General features: G+C 37.6%; 1 long non-coding RNA gene and 1 pseudogene across 1 annotated transcript in view; one reads left to right on the forward strand and one right to left on the reverse strand.

Annotated features, from left to right (window-relative positions):
- Window positions 1-24,763, forward strand: part of LOC136386916 (uncharacterized) — a 478,497-nt gene that overhangs the window by 277,190 nt on the left and 176,544 nt on the right. The window lies entirely within an intron of this gene.
- LOC136386926 (A-kinase anchor protein 17A-like) overlaps window positions 1-24,763 on the reverse strand; it is a 61,549-nt pseudogene that overhangs the window by 9,456 nt on the left and 27,330 nt on the right.

The following is a 24,763-nucleotide window of genomic DNA, read 5'->3' on the forward strand; positions in this document are numbered from 1 at the left end:
CAGAGACAGAGAGTCAGAGGGAGGAAAAGACAGGGACAGACAGAAAGAAAGGGAGAGAGAAGAGGAGCATCAGTTTTTCGCAGCAGCACCTTAGATGTTCATTGATTGCTTTACCATATGTGCCTTGACCAAGGGACTACAGCAGAAAGAGTGACCCCTTGATCAAGCCAGCGACCTTGGGCTCAATCCAGCAACCACTGGGCTCAAACTCCGATGATGGGGTCATGTCTTTGAACCCACACCAAGCCAGTGGCCCCACACTCAAGCCTGTGAGCCAACGCTCAAGCCAGGTGAGCCCACACTCAAGCTAGTGACCTCAGGGTTTTGAACCTGATTTCTCCATGTCCCAGTCCATTCTCTATCCACTGTGCCACCACCTGATCAGGGAGGAAAATTTATTTTAAAAGTGTCTGGGTGCAGGCAGTTTGAGCCAGCAAAGAGTGTCAGCCCCCAGAGATGGTTTATATGGATTAGTAAAAGGGCCATGGGCTAAGGCACCTGATGCTGCTGCATCTGACTCAGCCATTTATTATCAGCATCCAGCTACAAGGGAGGCCTGAATTAAATTATTGAGTAAGCAAGTCTTTTCTTCTTCAGGCCTGCATTTTTCTTAAGATGGTAGCTGTGTGGCTATTTTTTTTCTATCAAGACTACAATTCTAGGGATAGACTAAAACACATGTGGTTGTGTTCAAACACCAACCTCCTCTGCTTCTTGACTTTAAGATTATTAAATATCTGGCCCTGGCCAGCTGGCTCAATGGTAGAGTGTTGGCCCAATGTGTGGATGTCCTGGGTTCAATTCCTGGACAGGGTACACAGGAAAGATGACAATCTGCTTCTTCACTTCTACCTTTCTCTCTCATTTTCTCTCTCTCTTTTTCTTCCCCTTCCACAGCCATGGCTCAGTTGACTCAGGCAAGCTGGGCACAAGCGCTGAAGATGGACCCATGACCTCCACTTCAAGCACTAAAAAATGACTCCAGTTGCAATGGAGCAAGGATCCCAGATGGGCAGAGCATCAAACCCTGGTGGGCTTGCTGGGTGGATCCCAATCAGGTTACATGTGAGAGTCTGTCTCTCTTCCTCCCCTCCTCTCACAAAAAGAAAAAAGAAATTAAAAAAAATATTATTAAATAACTGAGGAGTGAGTGATAACAGCAGAGATGTTCCAAGAATGAATGATGAGAGAAACACACATGAGGAACAGACGAGAAGGTGCCATGCAGAGCATCAAGGGTGGCATATCACATTTCCTAACACACTCAGGGTTCAGGCCTCACAGGTTTCAAGGTCATCACAGACTCATGTAGCATGCACCTGGCCATCACACTAAACCCAACTAACTGAAGCCCACACTTGTCCTGTCCAATATCATAACAGCTGCAGCTGTGCTCTGTTCCTCATTAAATCTGAACCAGAACCACTCACACAGGCACACTCAACTGTGTCGGGGCAGACACAGAGCACCTGCAGAGGTGTCTGGCCTGTAACTCCAACCAAGACAGGGTGAGGGCCATCCTCGCATGACCACAGCCCTGAGCCTGAGCCCTGCACCCACCCCAGCTGGCACCTTGAGACAGAGGACCCAATCTGGCCATTGCAGGCACAGCACTATACCACTCCACTGCCAAGAAACCTCTGTCCTCGCCCCTGCTCACCAGACAGTGCGCATCTGTCCTCATAGGCCACAACACATCCCGCTTCCTCACCTGCTCTATCTCCTGTGAAGGTCAAGGAAATGGCTTCATAAATGGCACCCACACCTGATTTTTCAAGCAGTGGGGTAACGGGAGACAAGAGCAGTCTGTGGGTCACAGATGACACTTGGGGACAAGCCCGCTCCAGACAGGCCCTGGGCTGCTCTACACACTGCAAGATGAGTCCCCTCCAATAAGTTTCCCGCCACAGCTTTCCCTGATTGTGCCCAAGAGAGGGGACATTCTCCTCTTTGTACAATCCATCCCCTACTGTCTTGATGCTGCACCACGGATGCCCACCCATCCACAGGAAAGACCCATGCTCCTCAGCTGTCACGCTTTGTGCAGCACTACCCTGTCTCCATGACTCAGATGGATGGCCAATTAGGCCTCTCTGGTTTTGACCATGCCCTCATCCTCACCTTCACTGGCTGCCTGTCCCATTCTCAGGACCATGGCATGGGGCTTACTCAAGAACAACACCATGGTTGGGACTCACAAGCCTAAAGCAGGGCTCTGAGGCAAAGGTGGAAACAGCCCAGTGTAGACACATGTTCATAGCTGCATAACTGACCCAGGGGAAACAAAGACCAACACTGGACAACAGTCAGCTACAGCAACAGGAACAACAAGTCTGACTGACTGGTCAGGAATCAATCCAACCAAACCCACATGTCTGCGATACAACAGAGAACAAGCTGGTAAACACACACAAAAATCGTGAAAACTGCACAAGTACAATGGCAGTGATGGAATGTGCAGAAGTTCTCCTTGTCTCCCAAAATTGAGGAAAATCTGCCTGGTATGTTATTTTTATTTTTTTTTTATTTTTATTTTTTTTCATTTTTCTGAAGCTGGAAACAGGGAGAGACAGTCTGACAGACTCCCGCATGCGCCCGACCGGGATCCACCCGGCACGCCCACCAGGGGCGCTGCTCTGCCCACCAGGGGGCGATGCTCTGCCCATCCTGGGCGTCGCCATGTTGCGACCAGAGCCACTCTAGCGCCTGAGGCAGAGGCCACAGAGCCATCCCCAGCGCCCGGGCCATTTTTGCTCCAATGGAGCCTTGGCTGCGGGAGGGGAAGAGAGAGACAGAGAGGAAAGCGCGGCGGAGGGGTGGAGAAGCAAATGGGCGCTTCTCCTGTGTGCCCTGGCCGGGAATCGAACCCGGGTCCTCCGCACGCTAGGCTGACGCTCTACCGCTGAGCCAACCGGCCAGGGCATATGTTATTTTTATAAGAAGAGAAAAATAAACAATAAAGGAGTGGAAGTTGTTACTTGAGTTTTCTCATGATGTCTAAACTGCAGGGAAGGACAAAGGCAGTTACTTTAAAGCCCTCTCAAATGGACATGGTTTTTATTAAAATCTAGTAACTCCTCCTGGTCCCTAACTTATTTTGTTAATGTAGCTTCAACCAAATGCAAACTGCACACTAGCCAGGATGTTCACTGGTCTCAGCAGGAACCATGAAGGTGAGCAGTGACATGCTCCCGAGGGCAGGTGCAGTCCTGAGACCCACCCAGGCCATGCTACAAGTGAAACTGAATTTGGGGCAGGACCAGGGACACTGAATTTTGTGCCAAGGCCCCAATAGCCAGAGCATGTAGGCTCATGCTCTCAGATGTATGTACTTGGATTTACATGGATGCACACACACACAAGGATGAACACACATGCACATATTTGTTCCAAGTCCCAGTAGCCAAAGCATGTGAGTACACACACTGTACACAGACACAGACAAGGATATACATGTGTGCATACACTTTGTGCCAAAACTTTGGTAGCCATAGCATCAGAGTCCATGCACATACATGTATACAGATGCAAAGACATATATAAAGATGCACACACATGTATGCACATGAGTAAGGCATTAGCTCCAAAGGCCCTGCAAGAACACACTGCTTACAACTCCTTGGCCCTCTGCTGCTCCTTAACTCTTTCTCTTGCCGTTTTTTGGTCCTCACATGGTTGCTCCAGCTCGTTGAGTTTCTGTCTCTCCAGCTGCTGCTTTTTGATGGAGGCATCACTAAGGTGTTTGATTGAATCAAAAGAGACCTTCAGAAGAAAACACAGCACCAAGTAGAAACCAACAGCACAGTACTCTAGCTAAAAGCAACACAGCCCAGGTAGGCATGCCCACATTGGGAATCAAAATGTGTGATGAGAGCTACCGGTTTCTCTCCATGTGGGAGTGGGCCAAATCCAGGATGTTGGCCAGAAAACAACAGTTTCTGGCTTCAGACTGACCCACCTGGAGCCTGGACCAATGAAGCTCCAGTTCAGCAAGGGAGGGCAAACTTGACCTGAGACATCTACTTGCCTTTGCCACTTACTAAAAAGAAGAGATATTCACTCATATGTTTTAAATAAAGTTCCCCAATTCACGTCATAGAGGTTGCAAGGTTAGATGGGTGATTTTCTACCTCTACTTCTTTTTTGTTTTAGTAAAGATTAACAAAGAGGAAGATGGCTACGTAAAGAACAGCAGAAGCTGACCTCACTGGGAAGTGTGCCTGGGTTCAATGACTGGCCCTCTTCCTGATAAACCCCTGGAGCCTGTTTCTCTATTGTCAAGTGGAGAACAGAAGCACATTCCCAACACAGTTTCTGGCATAATGTGGACACTTAATAAATTGTAATTTGCTACTTTATGATTAAATGATACAATACTATAAGAACAGGCTATTATAGTTAAAATTATAGCATCAAAATATTTTATTTTTATATTTGCTTTACATTATACAAGTAAATGTATGAAGTATGAACATATAAAACATTTAAGATACTAGGTAGTGCATATTTATATTATGATGAATTTATATATAATCATGTAAGAATAATATGTAACCTCGAGTTAATTTTCTCACCCAGACAATCAAGACACATAATAAAAGTTATTAAATTTTAAATAAATGCTTGGTTAGATAAATGATATATATTAAATGGTATAGCCATGCCATCTACCATGCATGATAAATCAGTACACATAAAATAAAAGTACAACACATGATTAGGTAGTACATAATTGACTCACATAGCTATATTACCTTAGATTTACACACCAGGACCCATTCCTGTGTGTTTTAAGGCCGACGGCCTCTCACTGCAGCCAACAGTTAAGGCACTGCCTGGAACAGCAAAGGAGGCGAGGCAAATTTACGCATGTGCAGTGGCGATAAGGGGCAGGGCCTGGGCCTGAATCTGGGGGCGGGGCCAAGGTCGGAAGTGTCTCTTAGCCCTGGAGCAGCCAGGCAGCCATTTCTGCATCGGGAAGCACAGGAAGTGGATACACGTCATAGGGCGTGGCCAGGGAGGCGGAGAGGGATGTTGGTGTCTCCTACCAGCAGTTGTGGGCCGCTTGAGTAGAGACTGCATCTCTGAAGATATTCAAGTGCCTGAGGGTCAGGGCGTCAGAGGCCGGGGACGCAGGTAGAATCTTTCGTGGATGAGTGTCTCCCACAGCACTGTTCTGAGTGGTGCTGGGGTCTGCTGGTCTTCTGAATTCGGGTCCTGAGTGGTCCTAGCAGCTGTGGTGTGGAGACAGCCTGGGCGGGATGCTGAGGGGACGTCCAGGGGTGGTTGTTGTGAGTCAGCGGCATCCACAGAGGATCAGGGGTTTTGGGGTTCTGGTGAAATCCAAAGTTGGGAGGTTATGGTGTTCAGGCATCTTTAGCTCGTCTGGGATCTGTGGGAAGAAAGGTGGGCCTGGGTTACTAGAGTTCGGGATCCAGGTTATGTGCAGAATGAGGGGTATTGTCGGGCCTGAATTATTGTGTTTTGGGCTCTTGTGGGCGAGTCAAAGGTCTGATAGAGGTTAGGGGTCTGTGGGTGCAGGATCTTCCAGGGGTGGGGATATTGAGCAGTGGGAGAGTCTGGATCGGGGCATGGAGAATATGGCAGGGAAGGCAGAGGTCAGGGACCTGGTGGTTCTGGAAGTTCAGGAGATAATGTGGGCCAGGTACATGGGTTGGGGTCTGTAAAGGCTGCTTAGTACAAGCAGTGAACTGGATAGCCTGGGTGGTGGCTGCCTGGGTCTGAGGGTTCACATGGAGACCAAGTCACACTTCTTGGAGGAAGCCTCTGCCCCAATTTTTAATAGGATAGTTTGTGTTTTATGCTAATCTCTGTGAGTTCTTTTTAATATATTTTGGACATTTTCTTCTTATTGGAGCTATTGTTTGCAAGTATCATCTCCCATTTTTCGCTGCTTAATTTTCTTGTCTATTTTCTTTTCTTTTCAGAAGCTTATTGTTTTGATATTGTCACACTCATTTATTTTAACCTTTAATTTTATCTTTTTGAGGTAACATTTGTAAATGTTTATCTACATTTGGAGCCCATTAGCTCAGTAACTATATTTTCTTCAATGGATTTATTCATTTCAGTTTATATTAGGTCTTTGATGCATTTTGAGCAAAATCCTTCTACATTGTGGCAAACTTGTTATATTTCATTTTTGGCATGCGGTTTTCCAATTCTTCCAGAACCAGTTACTGAAGAGGCTTTCATTTCTCCATTGAGTGTTTTTGGCTCCTTTATCAAAGATGATTTGTTCATTTGTACACATTCTTATTTCTGTGGTCTCTATTCTGTTCTATTGGTCTGTATGTTTACTGTTCTTCCAATACCATGTGTAATCAATTATTGTGGTTCTATAGATTAATTTGAAGTCAGGTAGTATGACACTTCAGGCTTTGATTTTTCCCTCTGCATCACTTGTGTTATCAAGGTGTAATGGAGTTATAAAAAGCTGGTGTTTTTTTCTATTTCTTTAAAATATAACATTGAAATAGTAATGCAGTTTGCATTAAGTTTGTATATTGCTTTGTGTAATAAAACCATTTATCTCTGTTAATTACTTTAATTCTGAAACATAGAATGCTTTCTATTTCATTGAGTCTTTTTCATTATATTTTAAAATTCCTTTGTAGTTATCTCTGTGTAGGTCCTTCATAATTTTTGTTAACTTCATTTCAATGCATTTTTCTTTACTTCAATTATAAAATAAATTCCTCTGTGTATGTAAGATTGTGTGTGTGTGTGTGTGTGTGTGTGTGTGTATGCATTCATTTTCCAAAGACTATTCATTGGCCTAAGAAAAATAATAGACTTTTTAATATTGACTTTGTCTCATGAATTTCCTATATTGGTATATTTTTTTCAATAGGTTTTCAGAGGAGCCTTTCGGGTTTTCTATATACAAGATGATATTCTCTGCATAAATTAATAATTTTCTGCTTGTTTTTTAATAAGGATTTAATTTATTCATTGTTTTGGAATTTTTTGACTGAGACTTTCAGTATTATATTGAAAAATGAATGAAGTGGCAGTCATGTCTTCATGATTTTTTAAAAAACTTAATTTTTTCACCATTTTGTATAAAACTGGCTGATACTGTTTCTTCAATGACATTTATGTTCAGGTATTTTCTTCTGTTCCTAATTTTTTTTAGTGGTTTAACCTTTAGTGCATGTTGTATCTCATTAATTAACTTCTCTTCTTCTATAACAGAATCATATGATTTTTCTTTTAAGCTTTGTAGATGTGATGTATTACATTGATCAATTTTTATAGGTTGAACCATTCTTTAGCTCCTGAAATAAAATTCACTTGATGATCAAAATGTAATATTTTTTAAATGTGTTGTTGAATTTAGTTTCCTAGCATTTTTTTCAAGATCAGTGGTTCTGTGTTTATTAGAGGTATTGTTCCAGTTGAGTTTTGGTATCAGGGTGATTTAAGGTCTCATTATATGTGGTAAGAAGTATTAATTCATTCTCTTCTTATATTTTGGAAGACTTTGAGAAGGATTCTTGCCAAATCCTCTTTGAATGTTTGGAAGAATTAACTAGTATGTTTATCTGATCTGGGACTTTAGTTTTTTTGGATATATTATTATTGTTTTGATTTCTTCGTCACTCTTGGGTCTATTTAGGGTTTTCACTAAGTGAATCAGTCTAGGTCAGTGGTTGGCAAACTGCAGCTCATGAGCCACATGTGGCTCTTTGGCCCCTTGACTGTGGCTCTTCCACAACATACCATGTGCAGGCATGCAGGTACATGTGGAGGTGTTGGTCAGTTGGGCAACAGGAGATGCAGGGCAAGCAGGCCACAGGATACAGTGTGGGGGAGGCATGCATGATTTATGCACGAGTTGAGTGAGCTATTCAGTCAGCAGTCTCATTGTGCAGTGGTTAGTGCTAGTCACATCTGAAAATTGCACGCAGTTGACAAAGGTACCTACTTGAAGCATCAAGTTACCTGTATTTTTCCAACCAGCTTCAAATCCTAGAGGTATTTTTTGTCATCAATTTATGAATTGTGATTGTTTTGTGTTGGTGGCCTTATTATTATAAAATGAAACATTTTTTAGGTGCCCTGTCTGACATGGCTACAAAGAAGAAGCAAAGAAAAATGAAAGATGAAAACCATGAATTTAAAGTTGAATGGACCAAGACTTTTGTGTTTATTCAAAACTTAAATGGCCTTCCAAACTGTCTTATTTGTCAGGAGAAATTGGTGCATAAGAAGGAATCAAATTTGGAGAGCCACTTTACAACTAAACATGTCATTTAGTATTAAATATCCTGTTTGTGATGCAGAGATAAAAGCAGTCAAGGAACTTCAGAAGAGTCAAGAAAAATCAAGTTCTGTATTTACTTACTGGATGCAGTCTTCCAACAATGTTAATATTGCAAGTTTTGTGGTTGGTCAAGAGATTGCTAAGAGAGGAAAACCATATACTAACAGAAAATACATAAAAAGTTGTCTTATAAATGCATCTGAAGAGCTATGTTGGGATTTTAAGAACAAAGCAGATATTCTAAAAAAAATTAAAGTTACCATTGTCTGCTAAAACAGTGAAAGTTAGAACAGTCAAAATGTCCTCGAATATAACCAACCAGCAAGTCAAAGATCTTAAATTGGTTTCAGCTTTATCAATAGGAGGTGATGTGTCTTGTGACATAAATGATACAGCACAAGTTTTACTTTTTGTATGAGTTATCTTATTTACAGATCCTAAAAAAGAACTTTTAGGATTATTGCCACTCAAAGGTCAAACACATGCAGAGGATATAGCAAATGCTGTAATTGAGTGCTTGGAAAAACATCATATTCCACTCCATTAAATTGTCTCAATTTAAACAGGTGGAGCAAAAAGTATGACAAGTGTTAAGAAACCTATTTTTTGCTATTTTGAAAGAAAAAAATTAATCACAAGATACCTATTTACCATTGCATCATTCATCAAGAATTGCTTTGTGCACAGACATTTCCAGAAGAAATTTGCAAAGCTATGGAATTGGTGATTAAGATTATCATCTCCATTATAGCCAAATCCCTTATCACAAATTTAAAGAATTTTTAGTTGAAATGGAGAGTATGCAGATCTTCTGCTGCATACAAAGTACGTTGGTTATCAAGAGAAAATGTTTTGAAGTGTTTCACTTCCTTATTAACAGAAATTAAAGCATTTCTTTTTAAGAAGGTGTTTATCATCCAGAACTAATGAACAATTAGTGGATTCAAAAATTTTATTTCATGGGAGACATGTATCATCTAAATCAGCTTAATCCTAAGCTACAGGAGAAAGGAAACACAATTTTTTTGATGTTAGAAGTTACTTAATTTGAAAACAAATTACCTCTTTTTGCTCAAGATTTTGAAAGTAAAACTTTAATTCACTTTCCAAGCCCATTACAACATCACCAATAATTCTGATATTAACATTTGCTATTTCAAAACAACACTTTTAAATATGAGGGAAGCTTTTCTCAACAGTTTTCAGGAATTCAGAAACAGCAAAGTGATGTTAGCCTTTGTTAAAAAAAAAAACTTTTAATGCTACTGTATCAATTAAATTTTTCTCTTTTTAATATTGACATTGGAAACTTTAAAATGCAATTGCTAAATTTAAAAAACAAAGACTTGTGGAGCTTGAAATTTGAATGTCTTTGTGATGATATAGAAATATTGGAAAAAAGCAAATGTGAACTTATTTCACAGCCCAAGTAGTCTGCTTTGAAAGACCCAGAGAAGGAAGATATGTTGTCATGATTTAATTTTATAGATACCTTACAATTTAATTTTATCAATAAATAATATCATTATTAAATATAATATCAAGTTTTATTCAACATACCTATAGTTTAACTAAGACTTAAAACTATAAGTAAAGTTTATTAAGTTAATTTTAGGGAGCATTGTGGAGTGAAAGAAGATGTAGTGTCTGTCGAGGATTGAGAAAGGTATGTTGAGATGGTTTGGACATATAGAGAGGATGAATGAAAGGAGATAGACAAAACAAGTATACAAGATGAGTGTGGATGGGAGAGTTGGAAGTGGTAGACCTCAACAAACGTACCTCAATCAGATTGAGGTGAGGATGTTTTTAGCAAAGGCCAGTTTAGGAATACCCTAGTTTAGTTAATAACAATGTAGCTACCTATAGAGTTTAAGTTTAAAAAATGTGGCTCTCAAAAGAAATTTCAGTCATCGTACTGTTGATATTTGACTCTATTGACTAATGAGTTTGCCAACAACTGGTCTAGGTAGATTTTATAGTTCTAAAACTTGATACATCCTTTATTAAATTTATGGCATCTAAACTTTCATAATATGCTACTTTGATCCTTTGTAAATCTATGGTGTTTATGTTAATATTTCTCTGTTCATTTTGAATTTGTTTTGTAGAAGTCATTTGTCTCTTTTTCTTAGTGTCTCTAGCCAGTCACTTGTGAATTTCATCAATTTTTTCAAAGAACCAGCTATTTTTTGTATTAATTTTTTCTACAATTTTCTGTCTTATTTATGTTGGCTCTAAATTTTACCTTTTTTTTTTGCTGACTTTGGATTGATTTGTTTTTTCTCATTGTAGCTTTTTAATATGTGATGTTAATGTTTTTACATGATATCTTCTCTGTTTCTTCATATAAGACTATAATGATAAAACACACCCTCATAGTTTTGCTTTTGCTGTATCCAAGGAATTTTGACATGTCAATTTTATTCTTTTATATGCTTGTATATATCCTTTGATCCTTTGATCCTAAGCACCTGGGGCCAACTCATTGAAGTCAAGGCGTGGCTTGGGGGGGAGCAAAGAAAGTGAGAGCAAAGGAGAAAGTATGGTATAGAGAATCAGATGGACACTGCTCCTATGTATCCACTCTGGGCATTGACACAAGGACATCCATGCATTGAAGCACCTCTCTGCAACTGAGACAACAGCTATTTCCCTATTTCTGTTTTTAAATATTTTAATCAAGTTGGTAAAGTATATCTTTTTTTCTTTAATTTATTTTTCATATCTCAATATATCTATTGTTGTTTTATCACCTATCATTGAGCATTTTCAGAATTTTATATTTCAATTCTCTGTCATTTCACTCCAACATTTTCATGTGTCTGAGTTTTTGGTGGGGGATTATTAATTTTCATCTTAACTACATTTTGGTGTTGTTGTTCATTTGTGGTATTCCATTTTTTTCTTTTTCATGGCATTTGAGACCGATATTGTAAGAGTCTTTAAAAAGTAATTAATAAATTTAAATAGTAACATTAAGTACACAAAAATATGTAAAAATTTTTATAATTATGAGAAGTCAAGCCACAGAAAATATCAAAAGGAATCTAAAAATCAAATAAATGAACACCACAAAAATTAAGAATGACAGAATTAATTCTAAAGGATGAAATTCTGAAAAGAAGGTAAGGAAAAAGAATCAAAAAATAAAAAAGGGGAAGTACAAATGAAAGGTAAATTAATTTCAGTTTTGATAAATATCTTCCCATTGTTATCACTGTATTACAAGTTGTAGCTCTGTGAATTCTCGTGGCTGTCCTCTCTTCAGATGCTGTTGTCACAACAATGTTAGGGAAGCCATTGTAACTTTGGTAGATGGGTTTTCTTGTGATATTTTTACAGCTTTGGCATTACTAGCTTCAAGTAAGTGTTTGAATGTAGAAGGAAAGAAGTCATTTTTTATTTTTTTATTAATTTTAATATATTGTGTTAACATGGATTCAAGGGTGTCACTCAACATAACATGCTTGCCCCACCCCTTTGTCCCCCATCCTCTTTTTTTCCCCAATTTTAACTCCCACCTTTCCCTTTGGAATTTGCTGTCCTGTTATCTGTACAAAAGGAATATATATATATATAATTTCACTAATCACTTCACGTTCTCTGATTCCATCTTTTTCTATTCCTTTCCTCTCACGGCTGTCCCAGGGCTCTTTGTGACCCTGCCTTTGCCTCTACTCAGTTCTTCAGTTCACTTTGTTTATTAGATTCCACATAAAAGTGAGATTATATGATACTTCTCTTTCTTTGCCACACTTAATTTACTTAGCATAATAATCCCCAAGTCCTTCCCTGTGATCCCAAAAGGTAAAATTTTCTACTTTTTTTGGCCACTTAGTATTCCATTGTGTATATGTACCGTGTATTTTAAATCCACTCGACCACTGAGGAGCACTTGGGCTGTTGCCAGATCTTGGCTATTGTAAACAAGGCTGCAATAAACATGGAAATGCATATCTTCTTTTGAATCAGTGTGTGATATTCTTAGGATTTATTCCCGAAATTGGGATAGCTGAGTCAAAAGACAGTTCTATTTTTAATTTTTGGAGCAAACTTTATAATGTTTTTAACAGTGGCTGCAAAATTCTGCATTCCCACAATCAATACAGAAAAGATCACTTTTGTAGATACCACCAACAGCACTTATTCTGTTTTTGATTTGTTAATGAGGCCCATTCTGAAAGGTGTGAGGTGGTATTTTATTGTAATTTTAATTTGCATTTTTCTGATGATTAATGATGTTAAACATTTTTTCATATGCCTATTAGCCATCCCTATGTCCTCTTTGAAGAACTGTCTATTCATTTCCTTTACCCATTTTTTAATTGGATTTTTTTTACCTTGCTGGTGTTGAGTTTAGAAGTTCTTTATAAATATTGGTTATTTACCTCTTATCAGACATATTGGTAAGTATGCTCTTGCATTGTGTGGGTGGACTTTTTATTTTGATCATGGTGTCTTTTGCTGTGCATACACTTTTTAGTTTGTTATAGCCCTATTTGTTCACCTCATCCTTATTTCAGTTCACTTGCTCATGGAGATAAATCAAGAAAAATATTGCTGAGAGATATTGGAAAGTTTACTGCCCATGTTTTCCTCCAAGATATTAATGGTTTCATAACTTACACTTAAGTCTTTTATCCATTTTGAGATTATTTTTGTGAATGATGAAAGTTTGTGGTCCAGTTTCATTTTCTTTTTGCATGTACCTGTCCAGTTTTCCCAATATCAGTTATTAAAGAGACTGACTTTACTGCATTGTATACTCTTATTATCTTTGTCAAGTATCATTGGACCATAACACTGTTGGTTTACTTCTGGGTTCTCTATTCTGCTCCACTAATCTGTATGTCTCTTATGCCAATAGCAAGATATTTTGGTTACTATGGCCTTATAATATAACTTGATATCAGGAAGTGGGATAATTCACACCTTATTCTTCAATTTTAAGATTGCTGAGGCTGTGTTCCTTTTTGGTTTTATATAATGTTTGAAATATTTGTTCTATATCTTTGAAGTATGCCATTAGTATTTTAATAAGAATTGCATTGAATTTATAAATTTCTTATGTAATACAGATATTTTAATAATGTTTATTCTTTTCATCCATGAACACAGTATATACTTTCACGTATTTGTAATTTTTTTTTATTTACTTTTCCAGTTTCTTATAATTTTCTGACTATAAGTCTTTTATTTTATTGGTTAAATTTATTCTTAGGTACTTTTTTTTAAAAATAGTAAAGGCAATTGTTTCTTTAATTTCACTTTGAAACATTTTATTGTTGGTGTATAAATATGCCACTGATTTCTGCATATAAATTTTATATCCTGCCACATTGCCTAATTCATTTATCAGGTCTAGTATTTTCTTGACTGAGACTTCTACTATATATGTATAGTATAGTGTCATCAACGAATAGTGATAGTTTTACTTCTTTTCCAATTTGAATGCCTTTTATTTCTTCTTCTTGTGGGATTGCTGTGGCTAGAAATTACAAAACTATGTTGAATAATAGTGGTAAAAGGGGCACACCTGTCTTGTTCTTGAATTTAAGGGTACTGTTTATAATTTTTGTCCATTGTGTATAATGTTGGGTGTTGGTTTGTCCTTGATGTCTTTTGTTATGTTGAGAAATATTCCCTGTATTCCTAGTTTAAGAATTTTTACTATAAATGGGTGCTGAATTTTATTAATGCTTTTTCTGCATTTATTGATATAATTATGTGATTTTTATCCTTTCTTTGGTTATGTGATGAATCACATTTGTTCATTTGTGAATACTGATCCAGTCTTGATGTTCTAAAATAAATCCCACTGGATCATGATGTGTGACTATTTTAATGTATTGATAGATCTGGCTTGCTAATATATTTTAGAAAATTTTAGCATCTATGTACATCAGGGTTACTGGTCTATAGTTTTCTTTCTCTATAGTTTCTTTACCTGGTTTTGGAATGAGGATAGTGCTTACCTCATAAAAGGAGCTTGGAAGTCTTCAATCCTCTTGAATTTTTGGAATAGCTTGAGAAGAATAGGAGTTAATTTTTTTTTTTTTTTGTATTTTTCTGAAGCTGGAAATGGGGAGAGACAGTCAGACAGACTCCCGCATGCGCCCGACCGGGATCCACCCGGCACGCCCACCAGGGGCGATGCTCTGCCCACCAGGGGGCGATGCTCTGCCCCTCCGGGGCATTGCTCTGCCGCGACCAGAGCCACTCTAGCGCCTGGGGCAAAAGAGCCACTCTAGCACCTGGGGCAAAGGCCAAGGAGCCATCCCCAGCGCCCGGGCCATCCTTGCTCCAATGGAGTCTCGGCTGCGGGAGGGGAAGAGAGAGACAGAGAGGAAGGAGGGGGTGGGGTGGAGAAGCAAATGGGCGCTTCTCCTATGTGCCCTGGCCGGGAATCGAACCCAGGTCCCCCGCACGCCAGGCTGACGCTCTACCGCTGAGCCAACTGGCCAGGGCCTAGGAGTTACTTTTATTATTATTATTTTTAATATTGATAAAATTTTTCTGTGAAGACATCCAGTCTAGGTTTTTTTTATTTTGGGAGATTTTTTATAACTCTCTCAATTTCACTTGTTCTAATTGGTCGGTTTAGGTTTTTAGATCATTTCAGATTTAGCCTTGGAAGATTGTATGTTTTTTGAATTTATCCATTTCACCTAGGTTATCATATTTTTTGGCATATACACCATATTATTTTTATATAATTCTTTGTATTTCTGCAATGCTTGTTGTTACTTCTGAAGTGTCAGTTGTCATTTCTAATTTTATTTGATTTATTTTATTTTTTCTTGATGATTCAGGTTAAAATATCATCAATCTTTTTTACCTTTAAAAAAATCAAGCAATTGTTTTTATTGAACTTCTGTATTTTTTAAGGCTCTATGTTATTTATTTCCCCTCTGATCTTTATAATTTTCTTCTTTCTACTTCCTCTCATTTATACTTATTGTTTTTCCTCTAGTTCTTTTAGATGCAGGGTTAAGCTGTTTATTTGAGCTTTCACTTGCTTTTTAAGGTATGCTTGTAATGCCATAAACTTACCTCTCAGGGCTGCTTTTGCTGTGGCCCATAAATTTCCAGATGTTATATGTTCATTTTTATTAGTTTAAAGAAAATATTGATTTATTTTGTTCTCACTGTTAACCCTTATTATTTAATAACATGCTATTTAACATCCAAGTGTGTCGGGAGCCGATCCACTAATGCTGGCTAACTAGGTCACAGCAGAAGAAGATCCACAACTGCTGGCTGACAAAGTCACAGCAAAAGAAGATAGAGTCACCGCAGTAAGACCAACAGCTGCGGGTTGACAAAGTCACCGCAAGGAAAGGCACGATACTTCCCCCTTTAATCTTTTGAATTAATCTGGCCTTATATCCCCCCTTTTTCTGGGTGTGTGCTATTATTTGTGGCACAGGGATAATAGTACCGTACTTTCCCTGTAGATTTGTAGTAATTTCTTTGGAAATGAGACAGAAGGTGTAAGTTCCACAGAAAAGCCTGTAAGCCCCTTGAACTGGGCTCATAAACATAAGAGGCTGGCTATAATATCCCTCGTAAAGGGTTAAGTTTGTAGGAGAATTTCTTATTAATCATGTTAGAAAGAATATAGTTAGAACTTAGCTAGTATATGAATATAGTAAATAAATAAAGTTTAACTAGACATTAGAATCTTAGGTAAAGTGTAGTGGAGTAGCCTGTTGCATGGCCTTGGATAGGAGTGCAGCTGGCTAGTAAAGAATGTTTTGTTAAAGACTTGTTTTGTCACTGAAGGCAGTTACTGGGTTTTCTCAGTAAAACATTCTCATGAGATTTTTGTATTTTCCAAGAATAGGAGAGGTATGTGGTGGGATTCATAGCAGCAATAGCAGCTAATGCCTTCTGATATTATGTTGCTACTAGCTATCTTGCAGGTGCACTCTATGTATCTTTAAGTAAAAATTACTCTTTATACTATGTCAGTTTCTTAATAGCAAGCCTTTTGTAGTCTTGTGAGAAAAGAATTAGGACACTACATGAACACAAGGCTATTTCCCTGAGCAAGCGGTGGTCCTCTGCTAGTCCTTGATGATTTCGTCTGCTATCTCTTTCTGTGCCCTTAACTCACAACAAGAGTAAAATAGAGTTATTAATTAGTACTAATCTTTTAGAAGTTTGTACCAATATTATTATTACTATTGTATAACTGTACTTTAAATAACTTACCACCTGACTTGTAGCTTATAGATATGAATTAACTGTTATCTAAAAATATGTAACCATAGTGAAACTAAAACAATGATGTATTCAAAATACCATGTGATTGTAACTTAGTGTGTGTGCATAAAAAGTAATGTTAGACCAGCCATTGAGAGAGATGCCTGGCAGTAAATGCTAACTAGAGAATAAAGAGAAAGAAAAGAATTCGGCTCTCTCACTCGATTTTCGCCGACGCCGTCTCCTCCTGTGGGACCCCTGGAACCCCCCCGGGGCTGGACCCCGGCACAAGTGTTTGAATGTTTTTCAATTTTTCCATTTAGTTGGTTTTCAGTTTCAAGCCATTGTGATCAGAAAGGATGCTTGATATGATTTTAATATTCTTAAGTTTATTGACACTTGTTTTGTTTCTTCATATGTAGTCTTTCCTAGAGAATGTACCATGAGTTCTTGGAAAGAATGTATATTTAGTGCTTGGAGTGTAATGTCCTAAAGTTATCAATCTAATCAATCCAGCTGATCCAGCTTGTCATTAAAAGCCACCATTTCTTTATTAATTTCTATCTAGAGAATCTATCCATTAATGGTAGTGGGGTATGAAAATCCCCTAGTGTTATAGTATAGCAGTTGATATCACCCTTTATGTCCATCAAAATCTGCTTTATATATTTACATGCTTCTGCATTAGGTGTATAAATGTTTACAATGGTTATGTCCTCCTTTTGGATTGCTCCCTGTAGCATTATGTAGTAAACTTTTATGTCTTACAACAGCATTTCTATAATGTCTATTTTGTCAGATATAAGTATTGCTATCACAGCTATTATTTTTATTTCCATTTCCATGAAATACTTTTTCCATCCCTTCATTTTTAGTCTATGTATGTTTTTTGTACTGAGGTGTGTCTAATTTAGAGAACAGATGTGTGGATCCTGTCACATTATTCATGCACCTACTCTATGTCTTTTGACTGGAGCACTTAATCTATTTACATTTAAGGTTACTATTGATAATAATATATTTATTGCCCATTTAGTCTTTTTTTTAATTTTTATTAATTTTAATGGGGTGACATCAATAAATCAGGGTACATATGTTCAAAGAAAACATGTCCAGGTTATCTTGTCACTCAATTATGTTGAATACCCATCACCCAAAGTCAGATTGTCCTCTGTCACCTTCTATCTAGTTTTTTTTGTGCCCCTCCCCCTCCCCCTTTCCCTCTCCCTTTCCCCTCTCCCCCTGTAACCACCACACTCTTATCAATGTCTCCTAGTTTCACTTTTTTTTTCTATAATAATTTTATTTTTTTTAATGGGGTGACATCAATAAATCAGGATACATATATTCAAAGATAACAACTCCAGGTTATCTTGTCATTCAATTATGTTGCATACCCATCACCCAAAGTCAGATTGTCCTCTGTCACCTTCTATCTTGTTTTCTTTGTGCCCCTCCCCCTCCCCCTTTCCCTGTCCCATTTCCCCCTTCCCACCGTAACCACCACGCTCTTATCAATGTCTCTTAGTTTCACTTTTATATCCCACCTACGTATGGAATAATGCAGTTCCTGGTTTTTTCTGATTTACTTATTTCGCTTCGTATCATGTTATCAAGATCCCACCATTTTGCTGTAAATGTTCCGATGTCATCATTTCTTATGGCTGAGTAGTATTCCAAAGTGTATATGTGCCACATCTTCTTTATCCAGTCATTTATTGAAGGGTTTTTTCGTTGTTTCCATGTCCTGGCCACTGTGAACAATGCTGCAATAAACATGGGGCTGCATGTGTCTTTACGTATCAATGTTTCTGAGTTTTGGGGGTATATACCCAGTAGAGGGATTGCTGGGTCATAAGGTAGTTCTATTTCAGTTTTTTGAGGAACCACCATACTTTCTTCCATAATGGTTGTACTACTTTACATTCCCACCAACAGTGTATGAGGGTTCCTTTTTCTCCACAGCCTCTCCAACATTTGCTATTACCTGACTTGCTAATAATAGCTAATCTAACAGGTGTGAGGTGGTATCTCATTGCCGTTTTGATTTGCATTTCTCTAATAGCTAAAGAAGATGAGCATCTTTTCATATATCTGTTGGCCATTTGTATTTCTTCCTGGGAGAAGTGTCTGTTCATATCCTCTTTCCATTTTTTTATTGGATTGTTTGTTTGTTTGTTGTTGCGTTTTATGAGTTCTTTGTATATTTTGGGTATTAGGCTCTTATCTGAGCTGTTGTTTGAAAATATCATTTGCCATTTAGTTGGCTTTCTGTTTATTTTGTTATCAGTTTCTCTTGCTGAGCAAAACTTCTTAGTCTGATGTAGTCCCATTCATTAATTTTTGCCTTCACTTCTCTTGCCTGTGGAGTCAAATTCATAAAATGCTCTTTAAAACGAAGGTCCATGAGATTAGTACCTATGTCTTCTTCTATGTACTTAATTGTTTCAGGTGTTATGTTTAGATCTTTGATCCATTTTGAGTTAATTTTTGTACAGGGGGATAGACTGCAGTCCAGTTTCATTCTTTTGCATGTGGCTTTCCAGTTTTCCCAGCACCGTTTATTGAAGAGGCTTTCTTTTCTCCATTGTGTGTTCTTGGCCCCTTTATCAAAAATTATTTGACTATATATATATGTGGTTTTATTTCTGGACTTTCTATTCTGTTCCATTGGTCTGAGTGTCTATTTTTCTGCCAATACCATGCTGTTTTGATTGTCGTGGCCCTATAGTAGAGTTTGAAGTCAGGTATTGTAATGCCCCCAGCTTCATTCTTTTTCTTTAGGATTGCTTTGGCTATTCGGGGTTTTTTATAGTTCTATATAAATCTAATGATTTTTTGCTCCATTTCTTTAAAAAATGTCATTGGAATTTTGATGGGAATTGCGTTAAATTTGTATATTGCTTTGGGTAATATAGCTATCTTGATTATATTTATTCTTCCTAGCCAAGAACAAGGTATATTCTTCCATCTCATTATATCTTTTTCGATTTCCCTTAACAATGGTTTATAGTTTTCATTATATAAGACCTTTACATTCTTTGTTATGTTTATTCCTAAGTATTTTATTTTTATTTTTTTTTGCAATCGTGAAGGGGATTATTCTTTTGAGTTCGTTCTCAATTGTTTCATTGTTGGCATATAGAAAGGCTATTGACTTCTGTATGTTAATTTTGTATCCTGCGACCTTACTGTATTGGCTTATTGTTTCTAGTAGTCTTTTTGTGGATTCTTTGGGGTTTTCGATGTATAGGATCATATCATCTGCAAAAAGTGATACCTTTACTTCTTCTTTTCCGATACAGATGCTTTTTATTTCTTTGTCTTGTCTGATTGCTCTAGCTAGAACCTCTAGTACCACATTAAATAAGAGTGGAGAGAGTGGACAACCCTGTCTTTTTCCTGATTTAAGGGGGAAAGCTTTCAGTTTAGTGCCATTTAATATGATGTTAGCTGATGGTTTATCATATATGGTCTTTATCATGTTGAGATATTTTCCTTCTCTACCCATTTTGTTGAGAGTCTTAAACATAAAATTGTGTTGTATTTTATCAAAAGCCTTTTCTGCGTCTATTGATAAGATCATGTGGTTTTTGTTCTTTGTTTTGTTGATATGGTGTATTACGTTAACCGTTTTACGTATGTTGAACCATCCTTGAGATTCTGGGATGAATCCCACTTGATCATGATGTATTATTTTTTTAATATGTTGTTGTATTCGATTTGCCAGTATTTTGTTTAGTATTTTAGCATCGGTATTCATTAGAGATATTGGTCTGTAGTTTTCTTTTCTGCCATCCTTGCCTGGTTTTGGTATGAGGGTTATGTTGGCCTCATAAAATGTATTTGGAAGTATTGATTCTTCTTCAATTTTTTGGAATACTTTGAGTAGAATAGGAACCAAGTCTTCTTTGAATGTTTGATATAATTCGCTGGTATAGCCATCAGGGCCTGGACTTTTATTTTTGGGGAGGTTTTTAATGGTTTTTTCTATTTCTTCTCTACTAATAGGTCTGTTTAGGCTTTCTGCTTCTTCTTGACTCAGTCTAGGAAGGTTGTATTGTTCTAGGAATTTATCCATTTCTTCTAGGTTGTTGTATTTAGTGGCATAAAGTTTTTCATAGTATTCTACAATAATTCTTTGTATATCTACGGTGTCCGTGGTGATTTCTCCTCTTTCATTTTGGATTTTGTTTATATGAGTTCTTTCTCCTTTTTCCTTGGTAAGTCTTGCCAAGGGTTTGTCAATTTTGATGATCTTTTCAAAGAACCAGCTCCTTGTTCTATTAATTTTTTCTATAGTTTTTCTGTTCTCTAATTCATTTATTTCTGCTCTGATTTTTATTATCTCCTTTCTTCGGCTGGTTTTGGATTTTCTTTGTTCTTCTTTTTCTAGTTCCTTAAGGTGGGAAGTTAAGTGGTTCACTTAGGCTCTCTCTTCTTTGTTTATATATGCCTGAAGTGATATGAACTTCCCTCTTATCATTGTTTTTGCTGCATCCCATAGATTCTGATATGTCGTATTGTCATTTTCATTACTCTGTATATATCTTTTGATCTCTGCACTTATTTCTTCTTTGTGCCATTCATTTTTTTAAAGTATGTTGTTTAGTTTCCACATTTTTGTGGGATTTTTTTCCTCTTTTTTGCAGTTGAATTCTAGTTTCAAGGCTTTATGATCAGAAAATATGCTTGGTACAACTTTGATTTTTCTGAATTTGCTGATGTTGTTTTTGTGGCCCAACATATGGTCAGTTCTTGAGAATGATCCATGTACACTGGAGCAAAATGTATACTCAGTCACTTTGGGATGTCCTGTAGATGTCTATCATATCCAGGTGCTCTAGTGTTTTGTTTAAGGCCACTATATCTTTGTTGATTCTCTGTTTGGATGACCGATCTATAGCCGTCAGCGGTGTATTGAGGTCTCCAAGTATGATTGTATTTTTGTCAGGTTTTGTTTTAAAATCAATAAGTAGCTGTCTTATATATTTTGGTGCTCCTTGGTTTGGTGCATATATATTAAGAATTGTTAGGTCTTCTTGATTCAGTGTCCCCTTAGTCATGATGAAATGGCCATTTTTGTCTCTGAGTACTTTTCCTGTCTTGTAGTCAGCATTATCCGATATGAATATTGCTACACCTGCTTTTTTTTGGATGTTATTTGCTTGGAGTATTGTTTTCCAGACTTTCACTTTGAATTTGTTTTTATCCTTGTTACTTAGATGAGTTTCCTGTAGGCAGCATACAGTTGGATTTTCTTTTTTAATCCATTCTGCTACTCTGTGCCTTTTTATTGGTGAGCTTAATCCATTTACATTTAGTGTAATTATTGACACTTGTGAGTTCCCTGTTGCCATTTTATATCTTGCTTTCTGTTAGTTTTGTGTCTTGTTTTATCTTTCTCTTTCATTTTTCTATCTTTTGTTTTAATTTGGTTGTATTCCATACATCATTCCTCTGTTGCTATCTTTTTTATCTCATGTGCTTCTGTGTTGGTTTTTTTAATGGTGGTTACCTTTGAGTAATGAAAAGGGTCCCTACCCTCTTTATTGTAGTGAACTATTTTGTGAGTACTTTTGCACTCCATCGTCCTTTGCTACTGTTAATCTCCATCTTCTTTTCCTCTTTCTTTTTGTTGTTGTCACAGTTTAAATTTGGTTTTATTGTGTTCTTCTTGGAGCTTTTACTTGTGGCTTTGTTTTTTTTTTGTTCTTTGTATCTGATTGGAGAACCCCCTTTAGTAATTCCTGGAGTGGGGGTTTTCTGATGATAAATTCCCTCATCTTTTCTGAATCTGTGAATGTTTTTATTTCTCCTTCATATTTGAAGGATAGCTTTGATGGGTATAGTATTCATGGCTGAAAGTTCCTCTCTTTCAGGACTTTAAATATTGGGGTCCACTCTCTTCTAGCTTGTAGAGTTTCTGCTGAGAAATCTGATGACAATCTAATGGGATTTCCTTTATATGTTGTATTCTTCTTTTCCCTGGCTGCCTTGAGAATTTTTTCTTTGCTGTTGGTTTGTGTCAATTTCATTATGATATGCCTTGGAGTAGGTTTGTTGGGGTTAAGAAAACTCGGAGTTCTGTTTGCTTCTTGAACTTGAGGCTTTAATTCTTTCCACAGGCTTGGGAAGTTCTCATCTATTATTTGTTTGAGTATGTTCTCCATTCCATTTTCTCTCTCTTCTCCCTCTGATTTATCTATTATTCTTATGTTATTCTTTTTGATGGAGTCAGATAATTCTTGTAGGGCTATCTCATTTTTTTAAATTTTTGAGTCTCTTTCTTCTTCTCTCTGTTGTGCCTCAAGTTGCTTGTCTTCTATTTCACTAATCCTCTCTTCTATCTGACATGCTAAGCTTGTTACTTCGTTTTTCAGCTCGTGAATTGAGTTTTTCATCTCTGTTTGATTTGTTTTTATAGTTTCAATTTCCTTGGACATATATTTTTTGTGTTCATTGAGTTGTTTTCTGAGCTCCCTGAATTACCTTTCTGTGTTTTCTTGTATATCTCGGAGAATTTTTAGGATTTTTATCTTGAATTCTCTGTCATTTAGCTCCAAGGTTTCCAATATATTAAATTTTTTCTCCATAGAGTTTTCCTCATCTAGCTGTGTTACCTCTCTTTCTTTTGTATCCATGATATTCGATTTTCTCTTCCTTAATGGCATTTGAGGGTGGTTTTGTTGTTAGTATTAATGAGATTTAATAAAGAATAAAAAGTTAAAAAAATAAAAAATCGAAGAGTTGTTTTTTTAAAAAAAAATTAATAATGAAATAAAGAAAAATAAAATAAAATAAAATTTTTTTTAAAAAAAGGAAATTATTCCCCCCCCTCCTTTTTTCCTCTCCTCTCCTCTCCCCTCTTTCTTGAGAAAATCTTGTGGTGAACTGTGAATTATAACAATGCCTGTAATGGAGGGCCTGAATTGGGGAAAAGTTTTATTAAAGGGGCAAAAAAAAAAGAAAAAAGAAGGGGGTATGGACCCACAAAAAGCAAATAAGGAAAAAATTTGGGTCAAAAATAAAATGATTTGCTTTTAGGTGTTGGTTGACTAAGAGTTATGATGAGAGTAATAAGAGGAAAACAGAAAAATGGGGGGACAAATTAAAAAATTACTATTGTATTTAGTGGAACAAGAACTAGATAAAATGGAGAGCCAGGGATGGGAGCATTGCTAGTGAGTTAAAAAGGTGAAGTAAAAACCCCCCAAAATGCCACAAACATAAGTTTGAGTCCCAGATAAGATAATTTTTTTTTGTTATTGAGGTTTGAATGAGAGGAGACGTAAAGGAGAAATGAAGAAACTAATATAGAGGGAGAAAAAAAAGAGAGAGAGAGAGAAAAAGAGGGAACCACTAAAAGAAGAAAAAAGAAAAAAGAGGAGAGAGAGAGAGAGAGAGTGAGTTAAGGGTTTTGGAGTGCAACCCTCATAGAGAGAAAGGAAGAGGAAAGAAAAGATAATGGAAGATGTAACACTTATGGGTAGTGTAGTTCAAGGAGAGGAGAGAGTAAGAGCGGCAGAGAGTTAATCGGCCAAATTGGAGGAGGAAAAAAAATATCAAGAATGAAGATAAGAGAAACAAACGAACAAATATAATAAAATGGGATAGGTTATAAAGTCTGCAGATTATTCTTGATTTTGAGAGGTTATCTTCTTGCTTTTTCTTTTCTCTCCCTCTTCCTGGTTGGTGACTCTGTACCCCGGGTTCTGCCCCTTTAGCACGCTCAGGTAGAGGTTTGCAGTTGATAAGTCTCTATGGCAATGTCATGTATTGTGCTTTAGTCTCGTTGGCAGTCGAGGCTCATTAGCATTTATAGGCTCCGACAGTGAGAGAGTCCGTGTTCCTGGAGCCTTTCTCCTAGTCTTTCCTTCCTCAATTAGTAGCCTGATAATCCAGCTATGGGGTTGCTGCTGCCTCTGCCTGGATAGTAAGAGGCTCAAAGAGCTGGCAACTCCCCACTCTATTTCCACTCAGCACAGGGCTCTGGGTAAGGCTCAGTCAGTCAGAGCTGCTAGCATATTGAGGCGGGGTTTCCACCCACTCAAAGACCTCTGGCTCTGCCACTCTGTCCGGTAACACAGGCGGGCGCCCACTTCCGGGGCGCTTGGAGGAAACTCTCGCTCACTATTTGCATGCGCAGACCAGAATATCCGGCCAGCAGTCTCATGCTCTGAGTGAAACCCCCAACTGCATGGAAAAGTTGCAGCATTGGAATTGGCTCTCGCTCCGTCCCCGTGCGCGGCTTTTGCAGGG

This window comes from Saccopteryx leptura, unplaced genomic scaffold, assembly GCF_036850995.1.
Source record: "Saccopteryx leptura isolate mSacLep1 unplaced genomic scaffold, mSacLep1_pri_phased_curated manual_scaffold_21, whole genome shotgun sequence".
In the NCBI taxonomy this organism is placed as follows: Eukaryota; Metazoa; Chordata; class Mammalia; order Chiroptera; family Emballonuridae; genus Saccopteryx; species Saccopteryx leptura.